The sequence below is a fragment of the Apodemus sylvaticus genome, chromosome 4, assembly GCF_947179515.1.
Source record: "Apodemus sylvaticus chromosome 4, mApoSyl1.1, whole genome shotgun sequence".
NCBI lineage: Eukaryota > Metazoa > Chordata > Mammalia > Rodentia > Muridae > Apodemus > Apodemus sylvaticus.
Genome location: NC_067475.1, coordinates 105,719,855 through 105,732,293, shown reverse-complemented (window position 1 = coordinate 105,732,293; position 12,439 = coordinate 105,719,855).

Below are 12,439 nucleotides of genomic sequence, written 5' to 3'. Positions count from 1 at the left end.
ACATTTTTCCCATTCTGTTGCATGCTTGTTCATTCTTTTTGATGTTAATGTTTTAGAAAATATATCTATGATGAAAATTTTATTCCCCAGCTAATATATGACTTATATTAAGAGGCAGAGAAATTGGTTATTTTAATGAGAGGAATGTACTATTGTGCATTCTATAGTATAAAGGTTATGTAATGCTTGAAGTCATTTTATAATTACAATATGAGCAGAGACTTACTCTAATGCCTAGAGAGCCTCGGTCAATAAAGAGACAATGATGCTTCTTACTACTATTTCCAAGGGATACTTAATAAGACCTTTTATTTCACATATACTTTTAAATTACGTGCATCTGTGTCTCTTATTTAAATTTTAAATATCTGAATAAAAACAACAACAACAACAACCTGTCAGAAAAATCTGAGGAAGCACCCAGAAGTCGCACAGAAGGATTTAATGAATGCTGCTCTTGATTTTTCACTGATTAAAGCAAGAAATTTTCCAGAAAGCTAGCTAAATGTTAGATCCAGGCCCACCGTAAAATTTATTATCATAATTATTTGTTTTTTAAAAAATTCATGCACAGATTAAATTTGAGTCAGATTTCTGGGCTGAATTTTTCTATCCATAGTTATTACATTTAAATTCTTTTAAAATATATGTCACTAATATAAACACATAGTAAAATAAAAAAAAAAGGACAATTACACAGAATATTGTGACACAAACATGTCTCACTCTTCTTCTAATTTACCCCTTTAATCCACCTCTCCCAGCTAGTTACATCCTTCAGAAAGTATGTGTATATTCAGTGCTTTAAGTATTTTGTACTGCAGGATTCGGTTAGCCCACACTGGCTGCCACTGACCATGAGGAAAATAGCTAACTGAGAGTAAAATGATAGACTTTCTCCAGTTCAGAGCTGAACCAGGGGTAGCTGGAAGGGACAGATCTTGACAAAGCCTCTCTGATGCAAAGAGGACACTGCGTAACCACTCCAGCAGGCTGAGGATCCGTGAAGTGCTCTTATATGGTAATATAATGCCCTCCAGCTGATCACAAGAGTCACCTCTCCCGCCTCAGTCAAAGTTTCAGAGCGAATATTTTTGCAAAGATCTCAACTTCTCAACCTCCTCCTCCCTCTTCAAAAGTAAAGTAACGACTGCTTTCCTGTGATTTATTTCTCCCATATTTCTGAGCAAATCTCTATTACAAACCGTTGCACCTTGAAGGGTACCACAGTCCTTGTGAGGTTGTGGCCCCGCCACCCTGCGGAGGTTGGTCAGGTGGTCGCGCATCTTCTTGATCAGCTTCACCTCCTCATCTAGGAAGTGGCTTTCCAAGAAGTCACAGAGATGAGGGTCTGTGCAGGCAGATCCCAGGGCATGCAGATCCGAGGGGGTCTGATTCAGGAGTAATTTCTTATCCTCAGCTGTACGCTTCTGCTGTACCCACACTCATAGCCTCAAGTTTCATGTTTCTTCACAGGCCCAGCGGCCAGTGTTCCCAGACAGGTGTCCTAAGCCCAGTGGCCCCAGAAGAATTGAATATGCGATACAGGTTTTTACAAATGTCTCTATACGCTTGACCACAAAAGTCTCTCTGAAATAGGATTGCCAGGTTTAATGACTGGGAATACAGTATTCCCTGTTACATTTCAATTTCACATTAACAGTGAGAGTACTTTTTAGTATATTTCATCTGATGCAATTTTTCGTCTATATTTTATCTGCCAACATTACTACAAAATCAGTTGAGCAATTTATTAAATTAAGCGATCCCCCTAATCTGCATGCCTTTGCCCTAAAAACAAAGTTCCATTCCTTTAATGGCTTAGGTCCCTACAACAGCCCATCAGTTTCAAAACTGGGCATTTGAAGTTGTCTTGAGCATTTCAAAGTGGTTGCTAGGTGGCAGGTCTCCACTTGGGAAAGCATTTTTCAAACTTGATTGTCACTGCTCGGCGAGCAAGCCTGGATGTGAACAGCACAGAAAGTTTCACTCTGGTGCTAACTACTCTTGTCATCCTGTTAAAAATCAGTGGCAAAACAGAGTTTGAAAAGTATGTCTAACAAAGCTTTTGTTTTATCAAGTGTGCAAACACCTAGGAAAACAAAGAACTAAATAATCATGGGGGTTCAGTTTATTTCAGTGATTTTTCCCCCTACTGGATTTTTAAGATATGTAAGACTGGATTTCTTCCAAACAATTCTGGGCAGGAGAAAACTTGAAAATACCGACCAGTCTTAAGTATCCCCACCTGACTCTTGATATAATTTTACTTGGAAAATGGAATGCTCGCACAGACTTTGGTTTATCTTGAGTTCTTTTGCAAACAGAACTCTTCACACAAAGGAACACTGTGGCCTATTCAGATGCACCTTTGTTCAAATTACTTATCAAAGTTCATGAAACAAGAGTTGTGACTCTACACGCTGCTTCATTGATCTAGAGAAAACTTAGAGTACAACAAAGCTCAGAAAATGAAGTGAATACACATTGGTAAATCACCACCACCAAAAAAAAAAAAAAAAATGACATTGACAATAGTATCCATAAGGAAATATCCACAGAAAGGACCAGGACTGCTTAGAGGATATCTGTGTGTGATTTGCATATGACTCTATGTTAAATATATCAGTATTACACCAAACCTAAGTTATGTTCAAAAAGATGTTCCTGTTTTGACATTTTATTATTCTTAATTTACTTATTTTACCTCTTTGCCTAGCTGGAAAACCTGGACATAAAAGGAATAAAACAATGAACTATAGAAAGATGAAATCTTAAGGAACTTCACAGTTTTCCTTTATGTACCATATTCTTGTGACTGCTGAGATATCCAGCCTCATGGCTGAATAACTAGTGGATTTACAGCCTTTCTGTCATGAGACAGCCAGTGCTGAGCTACCTAGACACAGCCTACAAGCCAGTTTAATTATATATATATATACACATATATGTGTATATATATATACACACACACACACATACACACACACACACACACACATATTGTCTTAGTCAGGGTTTCTATTCCTGCACAACATCATGACCAAGAAGCAACTTGGGGAGGAAAGGGTTTATTGAGTTTACACTACCACGTTGCAGTTCATCACTAAAGGAACTCAAGCAGGTCAGGAAGCAGGAGCTGATGCAGAGGCCATGGAGGGATGTTTCTTACTGGCTTGCTTCCCCTGGCTTGCTCAGCCTGCTCTCTTATAGAACCCTAGAACACCAGCCCAAAGGAGGTACCACCCACAAGGGGCCCTCCCCACTTAATCACTAATTGAAAAAATGCCCCACAGCTGGATCTCATGGAGACACTTCCCAAACTGAAGCTCCTTTCTTTGTGATAACTCCAGACTGTGTCAAGTTGACACACAAAACTAGCCAGTACACACATATATATATGTGTGTGTGTGTGTGTTTGTGTGTGTGCCTCTGTGTGTGTGTATGTATGTATGTATGTATGTATATGTATATGCATGTATTTTATTAGTTCTGTTCCTTTAGAGAACTCTGACTAATACAGAGGATCATGGTTTGTGCTTCAAATACACGGGGATCTATGTGCTTGTTGCATTTGTCATAGTGAGTTTATTGTATCTGTAAACTAGAGTTTATTGCTCATAATAGATGCCCCTATAGAGCCATGCAAGAAACTATAGGGAAATGATGAAGGTTATGTTGTTGCTGCTGTTTTATTTTGTTTTTACTTTTATATAACCCCAATTTTACTAGACCTGTGTCTTACACAGATTAAAGACACCGTTGACTTTGGCTGGAGTGGAGAAATTTTCTTTTTCCTTTTTTTTTCAGTTGCCTCAGAGACACATAACTGGTCCAAATGATGAAAATAAGTGATGGATGAAAACTGAGTCCTAAATGGGACATCTATATCACGCCCTGTGATGCTCAGGGAATAAAGCAGAAGACAGGGTAGGAAGAATACGTGAGCTGGAGGAAGTGTGTGAAGCATTGTTAACCACTTTGTTCACGACATAGTTTGGCCATGACTTCAAAACAGCTAGAGTTATCTTCACAAGACCTGTAGGGACTGGGTTCTCAGCATTCTTTCACGAAGAATAGAGAAGCTCATAAGGCTGTGCTGCTTTGTGAGGATTTATATGCAATTAACCATGGCTGGGGAGGGAGAGACATTTTATCCCATGATATAACCACTGGTAAATTGCCCATACTTCTGTAAATAGCTTTTTACCCAGGTTCCTGTAAGCAACCTTAATTAAACCCATTTCGAGTCACCCCTAAAGAAGACATGACAGTAGAGGGGGAACTGGGTGGGAAGAGGTAGGTACCAGTGGAAGTAGGAGGCAGACGAGAGTAAAGAGGAATTAATAAGATTAAAATATATTATATATGTGCGTATGAAAATCCCATAATCAAACCCATTAAGTATAATTAATATCTATTGATAAAGTGTTTAAGTAAATAAAACAAAGCCCCAGACAAATAATTATTGAAAGAGATGAAGATCCTTTTCTTTCATCCTGTGTGCTCAGACTGGAACCCAGTGAAGAGAGAAGACTTTAAAAATGCTTATCTTATCCTTGAAATTCAAGAATAACACACAAACCTGACTGGGGCTGCAAGTCACGAACTTAGAGGGTACTTATTGAGTACGTACTTGCTCTGAATAAATTAAGATATTCTCCTCAAAATACAAAGGCATTGGAGATATTTCCTGTCAAATGTCAATCATCTCCATGATGGTTGTGCATTATCCACGTGGGTGCTACAACTTCCAGACACTGAGAACAAAGGAGAACCCCAGCCCCGCTGAGCAAACCTGCCTGCACATTTTCCTAGGTGTGGCCCTGAAGAGCTGCAGCTTAGTGTCTGTGTGGGTCCCCCAATAACTGGAGTGGGGGCTGTCCCTAATGAGGGCGCCTGTCTGTGGATTCCAACAGGGCTGCCTTGTCTGGCCTCCATGGGAGATGATGCCTAGAGACTTGATGGGGATGGGGGGGTGGGGTTGGGGTGGGGGAGGGGGACTTTGTAACAGGGTACCAGGAGGTGGGCAGCATTTGGGATATAAATAAAAAATAATAATAATGAATTACAAAAAGGAAAGAAATAAAGAAAAAGAATCCTCTGAGACTACTTCCATAAATTCTAGCCTTTTCTATTCCTGACCTATCCCTTCCCCCTTTCTTGGAGTTAGAAATGACAAATTTTATTACAATGGTTTGCTGTTCAAAACACAGGAGAATGTTATTTGTATTTAGAGATGGAGAGATACAGTTTATGACTTGCCATGAGGACAAAGGGACCCCAAAGGGTTAATCAGTTCTCTATGTAGGATGGATTGTTTATGTCAATAGTGATGAAGATGATGACGATGATGATAAAAAAAAAACCTTCCAAACTAAAAACAGTGGCGACTTTCATACCAACTCTGTCCTATTCCTCAAAGATATCAGATGCAGTGGTGCTTAGAGGTAGCTCCTGACCAGGGAATGGTGGAAATGCATGGGGGAAAAATTCCTCAAACCACAGGAAGGTGAGAGAATCCTTTCTTCAGACACTCACTCAGCAGTTAATAGGATTTCAGGGTGATTGGTGTAGTGAATTTAAAAGGAAATGATAGCAATTCTGCTGTTACAGGGATGGAAGATAAGTAAGTGGTCCAGCTCCTTTCTGTTTCCTCCTCCTCCTCTTTTGTTTGTTGTTTGTTTTTGTTTGTTTTCCCACACATTTTCCCTGTGTGTAGCCCTGCCTGCCCAGGATCTCACTCTGTAGACCAGGCTGGACTTGATCTGCCTGCCTCTGCCTCCCCAGGTGCTGCGATTAAAGGCCTGTGCCTCTACCACCTGGATTCTTTCTGTGTCTGATTAAAAACATCACAGCAAAAAGCAGCTTAGCAGTATAGGGCAAAACCAGAACAGGGAAGTGGGAAGGGTTGGGTGGGAAAACAGGGGGAGGGAAGGGGGCTGATGGGACTTTCGGGGAGTGGGGGGTCTAGAAAACGGGAAATCATTTGAAATGTAAATTAAAAATATATCGAATAAAAAAAAGGCAGCTTAGAAGATGAAAGTTGGTTTTGATTGCACTTCCAGGTCACAGCCCACCATTGCACTTCCAGGTCACAGCCCCACCACTGGGGAAAATCAAGGCTGAGTTTGAAGCACAAACCCTGAGGGCATGTTGCTTGCTGGCTCCCTCCAGCTTATTTTTCTCTAGTTTCCTCAATATGGCTGAAGGCCATACCTCCGGGAATAGTATTGCTCACAATGGACTAGACCTTCTTATATCAATTAGCAATCAAGACAGTCTCCCACAGATATGCCCACATACCAACCCAACAAAAGCAATCATTCAATTGAGATTCCTTTTATTTATTTATTTATTGTACCCCAGGTGATTCTAAACTGTGTAGGCAATTAAAACTAAGTGAGATACTAGGAAAAAGGAGAATGTCTAACCATTGGCAACTACAGTAGGGGCCATTATCTCCTTAAAAGGCAGTTTGCTAGACTGAGCCCACCTTATATCTATACAGACCAGAGTCTGTTGTCTTATTGGTGGTTGTGGGATAAAAACCAGAATCAAATTCTAAACCAAAATAGACCAAAGAGAAAAATAACAGGACCTATTACCCAAAAGTCCTTCCCTCCTTTTCCTCTTGTGACAGAGAAGAAAACAAATATAAAAATATAACAAAACAAAAACAAAACAAAAAAGTCCTTCCCTCCTTTTCCTCTTGTGACAGAGAAGAAAACAAATATAAAAATATAACAAAACAAAAACAAAACAACACAAAAAAAACATCCCAAAACAGAAGTCAAGTCTCAGTTCCCTCTTTGAAGGAAGACTGACTGAACCGTAGACCATTGCATTTCTTCCTTACTTTCATTCCATTTCTAAAATATCGTCAGTACATAGGCCAGACTCCCAATTAGCACTCCCTTCCCATGGCAATCTCTTAGAAGAATATGTTTACCAAAAATGCAGGCCAAAGAAAGACAACTCTAAATTACTTTAGTTTCTTCTAAACTTTACTTTTAAAAAAGGTTTTCATAATTCTTAGATTGAAAAACAACTTGTAAACAGGACGTAAGTCTGGGAGGAAAATTCTGGAAAGGCAGCAATACTGTTAAGGCCAAACTCTATAGTTTCCTTGGCTCTCTAGGTTATGTAACCCAAATCAATCCACACTGTCCTAATAATTCCTTGTGGAACAAGAAAGATACAAACAGAAGGACATGCAGGAAATAAATCAACACCACCCCCATCCCTATTTCAGTCTTTGTGGTTCTCCTTAGAACCTAACAGGAGGGCAGGAAGTTGTAACAGATGCAGGAAAAGCAGGGGCATCTATTAGCAATCTGGTCAAAGAAGGAAGAATGCTTAGGCATGACACTGCCTTATCAATATAAAACAGTTATTTTCCTATTCGAATCCAAATATAAGGAAGAACGACAATTTCTCCGGAGTCTTCTAGAGTGGGAACAGGCAAAGTGGTACAGTTGGCAAGAGCATGAGGCCATGCCAGACAGATGGGGCTACCCTTTCCTGGGACACAGGAAGAGAGAGGCAAGAAAGGCATTTTTAACAAAACAGCACTGTTGTAAGATACTTCCTATTCACTCACGGGTGGGGGGTGGAGAAGAGAGAGGAGAGAGAGAGAGAGAGAGAGAGAGAGAGAGAGAGAACACGACAGGAGCAGAGAGAGATGGAGATGTGGATATCCAGATGACTTCTGGTATTTTGGAGAGGTTAGAAATATTGGGATAAGACTTTATCATTGTAAATTGGCATTATATAATTGGGAGTTTCTTATACATAAATATATTTGGTTAACTATTCAAGTTTAAGAGTCATGCTTTACCGGATACTTGGAAGGAGTGGTACAGAGGCCCTGCGGGGCGGTACTCTTTATTAATTATTACCCACTACACAGCACCATTTTGCTAACCTTGGCATCCACACCCTCCTTCCCTTCATAAACCCTTACTCAGGGAATAAGCCAGAGGGCAGAAGTTATTCATGGCTGTTGCTTCCCATTCCCTACAATACTTTCTGTGGGCAGATTTTATCCAACAACTGGGGGAGCTCTTGTTATAAAAAAAAAAAAAAGAAAGAAAGAAAGAAAAGAAAGAAAGAAAGAAAGAAAGAAAGAAAGAAAGAAAGAAAGAAAGAAAGAAAGAAAAAAGAAAAAGGTCCAAAGGGGCCCGCATGAAAATTTCTGTCCCTTAGCAAGGATGTGATGAGACTGTTCACAATAGCTCAGTTCTGACTGCTCAGTTAAAGGATTCTGCATACGGTCGGATTGATGAGCAATAGCCTAGACCCTTGCCTTCTAACACTAATTCCTTCAGGATACTGAAGGTGGCAGGAAGAGCTTCCCTTCTGGTTCAACTTTCACACCACTCCTCCTCAACCATGCTGCTTCTTCTAGTTTGGTTGTGTCCCTGGAGGGGGCACATCTGATCTTGTCACATTGACTAGATCAGATTCATGAAGTCAAGAGTAGGAAAGGACCATCCCACCAAATTCATGCTTACAGAATAATATGTCCAGTGTGGATCTTCCAGAGAGAGAGAGAGAGAGAGAGAGAGAGAGAGAGAGAGAGAGAGAGAGAGACAGAGAGGTAGGTGGAGAGACAGAGGGAGAAACCGAGAGAGACAGAGACACAGAGGCAGAGGCACAGAGATGGAGAGACAGACTCAGAGAGACAGACACAGAGAGACAGAGATAGAGAGAAACAGAGACAGAGAGACACAGAGAAGAGGGAGATGAGAAAGAGAATAAATATTGTAAATATTGCAGAATTCTCTATTACATTCCCAAGGATCATAACTGAACCCTAAACACCTCTGAACAATCTAGTTGTCCTTTGCCAAGCCCATGTCACTAAGTAGAAAGGAAAGAACGGGGGCCTTTGCCAAGCCAAAGGCTTGCTCTCCTCCCCATAGGCACTGAAATCATGCATGGACTCTTGGAAAACAGATTTGCACTTTCCTTCTCCAGATAGACCATGCTGTAGAGCCTCCCCACCAATTGCAACTGTGAAATCTTTATCTTGGTTAACCTAAATTGTTATTGTTACTATCCAGATATCATGTCTGATTTTTATTTGTATAAGAAAAATCCTAATCAGAGACAAGCCAGACCTCTCCTTGTGACTGTCAGTATCCAAACTGCAGGAAGCCCTTGACAGCGAGTGGATGGAAAACCTAAGGAACACAGGGTTTTATACACTGGGCAAACAAATACTGACTTGTGCACAGAGGGAGGATGGCACAGGGATCTTGTGTATATTCAGGTGTGCCTAGAAATCAACACACATTACAGAACGCCCAGGCTATGCAGGTCCTACTGTTAATGCCCAGCATTCCAGAGATGGACCACTTCAAAAGGACTAGAATCCCTAGACACTTAAACTGGAATTTTTATTGCTAGGATTGTCAATGGAACTGAGACTTTAGTCTATCCTCCCAACCCCCAACACACACTTAGCTTACTCCTCAACCCACAGCACCTCTGTATGGTATTGTCCACTAGGACAGACTGGCAGCCTCTTCATTTGGCTGCTTCTGCGATTCTGTAGGTGTGTGCTGCAGCTATCCCCAGGCTCTCTAGTAAACGAACAAATAAGGGCAGAATGCTCCTTTGTCTTCCTTGGGACACATGCCCAAATCGTTCCCTTTCAGTCTCTGTGAAGTAGCCACACTTGGCTGCCCTATATGTCTTCCATGCTGAATTCTAAACAGAAATCATCTCCCAGATCTGTACACTAGATTAATGTAGTTGGCCCTTGTGGGTAGTCTAGTCCTTGTCCTGCAGTTTATTCACCTTGGAACATCTCTTTCAGAAGCCCACTAATTCTTTTGTACCTTGAAATATTTTGGCCCTGTTATGTCTCCTTAAGAGAGGTCATAGACTAGGGAGCTTCTCAGATCTCACTCAATTTGAGCATCTTCTGTTGTCATTTTAATGTTTTAGGTACTCGAGACAAAGTGTAATCTTCAAGTAGTCCTGGACCATTGCTTCACTATTAACTGCATTAAATAAGTATTTGTGGAAAGAATATCTAAATTAATAAAAGGTACTTAAACATAGTAGCAAAGGCAATAAGTCTAATCAACATATTCCTTTTAAAGTAGCTAAATTATTGTGCCAAACATAATAAAAGTAATCACAGAAATTTATCCTACAGTTTACCATTGACTTTTTTTTTTTTTTTTTTTTTTGGATTTGGTTTTTTTCCAGACAAGGTTTCTCTGTATAGCCCTGGTTGTCCAGGAATTCACTCTGTAGACCAGGCTGGCCTTGAACTCAGAAATTCACCTGCCTCTGCCTCCCAGAGTGCTGGGATGACAGGCGTGTGCCACCACTGCCTGGCTATACCATTGACTATTATTAGTAGTTCAATGTGGCTTTGCAATATACCAATGAACTTCAAGACTACATTGCTCAATGTACCCTTTCATTCTAGGATTAAAGAGTATTTAGTCCTGCATTTAAACTTCTCTGAAATTGGAATGTTTCTTGTTATCAAGAAAACAACAATTGGCCAAGTTACTGTGATGACAATACACATTCACATTCACACACACACACACACACACACACAGATCCATGTAATTATATTGAATTTTAAAAATATAATATGTTGATTAGTGGCTAGAAAGGAAATCCTAGACACTAAACTATAACATGCGCTTAAGAAATATTGTTTTGGTTTCATTTTTTTTGCAAACAGGGTTTCTCTGGTTGTCCTGAAACTAGCTCTGTGCTCCAGGCTGACCTTGAACTCATAGAGATCCACAGGCCTCTCCCTCCTCAGTGCAGGGATTAAAGGTGTCTGCCACCACACCCACACCAGGCACTCACCAAGGCCTGACACTATTACTGATCCCTGATAGGCTGTTCTCTGAGAAGCCCTATCAGCAGCTGACTGAGACAGAAGCAGATACTTACACACAACCATTGGAATGAAGTTGGGGACCTCTATGGTGGAATTAGGGGAAGGATTGGAGAAACTGAAAGGGAGAGTGACCCCATAGGAAGACCAACAGTCTCAACTAACTGACCCAAGGAAGGTCCCAGAGACTGGGCCACCAACCAAGAGCATCCATGGGCTGGCCGGAGGCCCCTGGCATATATATATAGCAGAGGTCTGCATGGTCTGGCCTCAGTGGGAGAAGATGAACTTAATCCTCCAGAGATTTGCCCAAGGGAAGGAGGAGGCCTGGGGGAGGGGGAACCCTCCTGGAGGCAAGGGGGAGGAGGAATGGAATGAGGAATTGTTGGAGGACAGACAGGGAGGGGAGACAATGACTGGAATGTAAATAAAGAAAATAAAATTAAAAGAACTAAATAAAAGGGCCTGTGCAGTGGTCGTCTTTAATCCTAGCACTTGGGAGGCAGAGGCAGGCGGATTTCTGAGTACTAGGCCAACCTGGTCTACAGAGTGAGTTCCAGGACAGCCAGGGCTACACAGAGAAACCCTGTCTCAAAAAACCAAAAATAAACAAACAAATAAATAAATAACCTCAATAAGTTCTACAAAATAGAATTAAGTGGGCTATTCTGTATAGACAAAAAATATAGTAAAATTTATATTTGTGTTAAATAAATCCACTGAACTGGAAAATGTAAAAAGGAAAAAAAGAGATATTGTACTATTGGTGCTCTTTTTTAGGGGGGAAGGCACACACAGACTGATTGCTGTGTGAAAAGTGTTCTGAAGCAATAGTATAAAGCCTCAGCCAGTTCACTCTGCTTGTATTTTAAACCTTGTAAATATGCACAATAGAAAAAATCGTCTAAGCTAACCAAAAAAGTTCTTTTCAGTAAGTATGAAGAATTCCATATGATGCTGTATTGTGTCATACTTTAATCTAGCTTTGCAACTCATATGTCGTAGTAGGGTTTCTATTACCGTGACAAAATACTATGCCAAGAAAGCTAGGTGGGGAGGAAAAGGTTTATTTGGCTTATACTTCCATATCACTGTTCATCAGCAAAGGAAGCCAGGACAGCAACTCAAACAGGGTGAGATCCTGGAGTCAGGAGCCGAGGCACAGGCTGTGGAGGGGTGCTGCTGCCCAAGGCTTCCTTGGTCTTCTTTCTTATAGAACCCAGGTCCACCAGCTCAAGGATGGCATTGTCTACAATGGGCTGGGCCTCCCCCATCAATCACTAAGAAAATGCCTTTCTCAGTTAAGGTTCCCTCCATTCAGATAACTCTAGATTGTATATTAAGATGATATAAGACTAGCCAGCACAGCCACCAATTGACTATGCCTTAGATTTGAAAATATGTAATAAACTAAGTGGAGGCTAAAATACGCAGTCTGTGTGTTTGCAAACTTTCCTCTGTGAAAGAACCGAGTCTGGTGTTTTGCTGTTGGTTTGGGAGTAGGTGTTGCTCAGGAAGGAGGGGAACAGACTATGACTTCTTCAACGAAAGTTACAACTC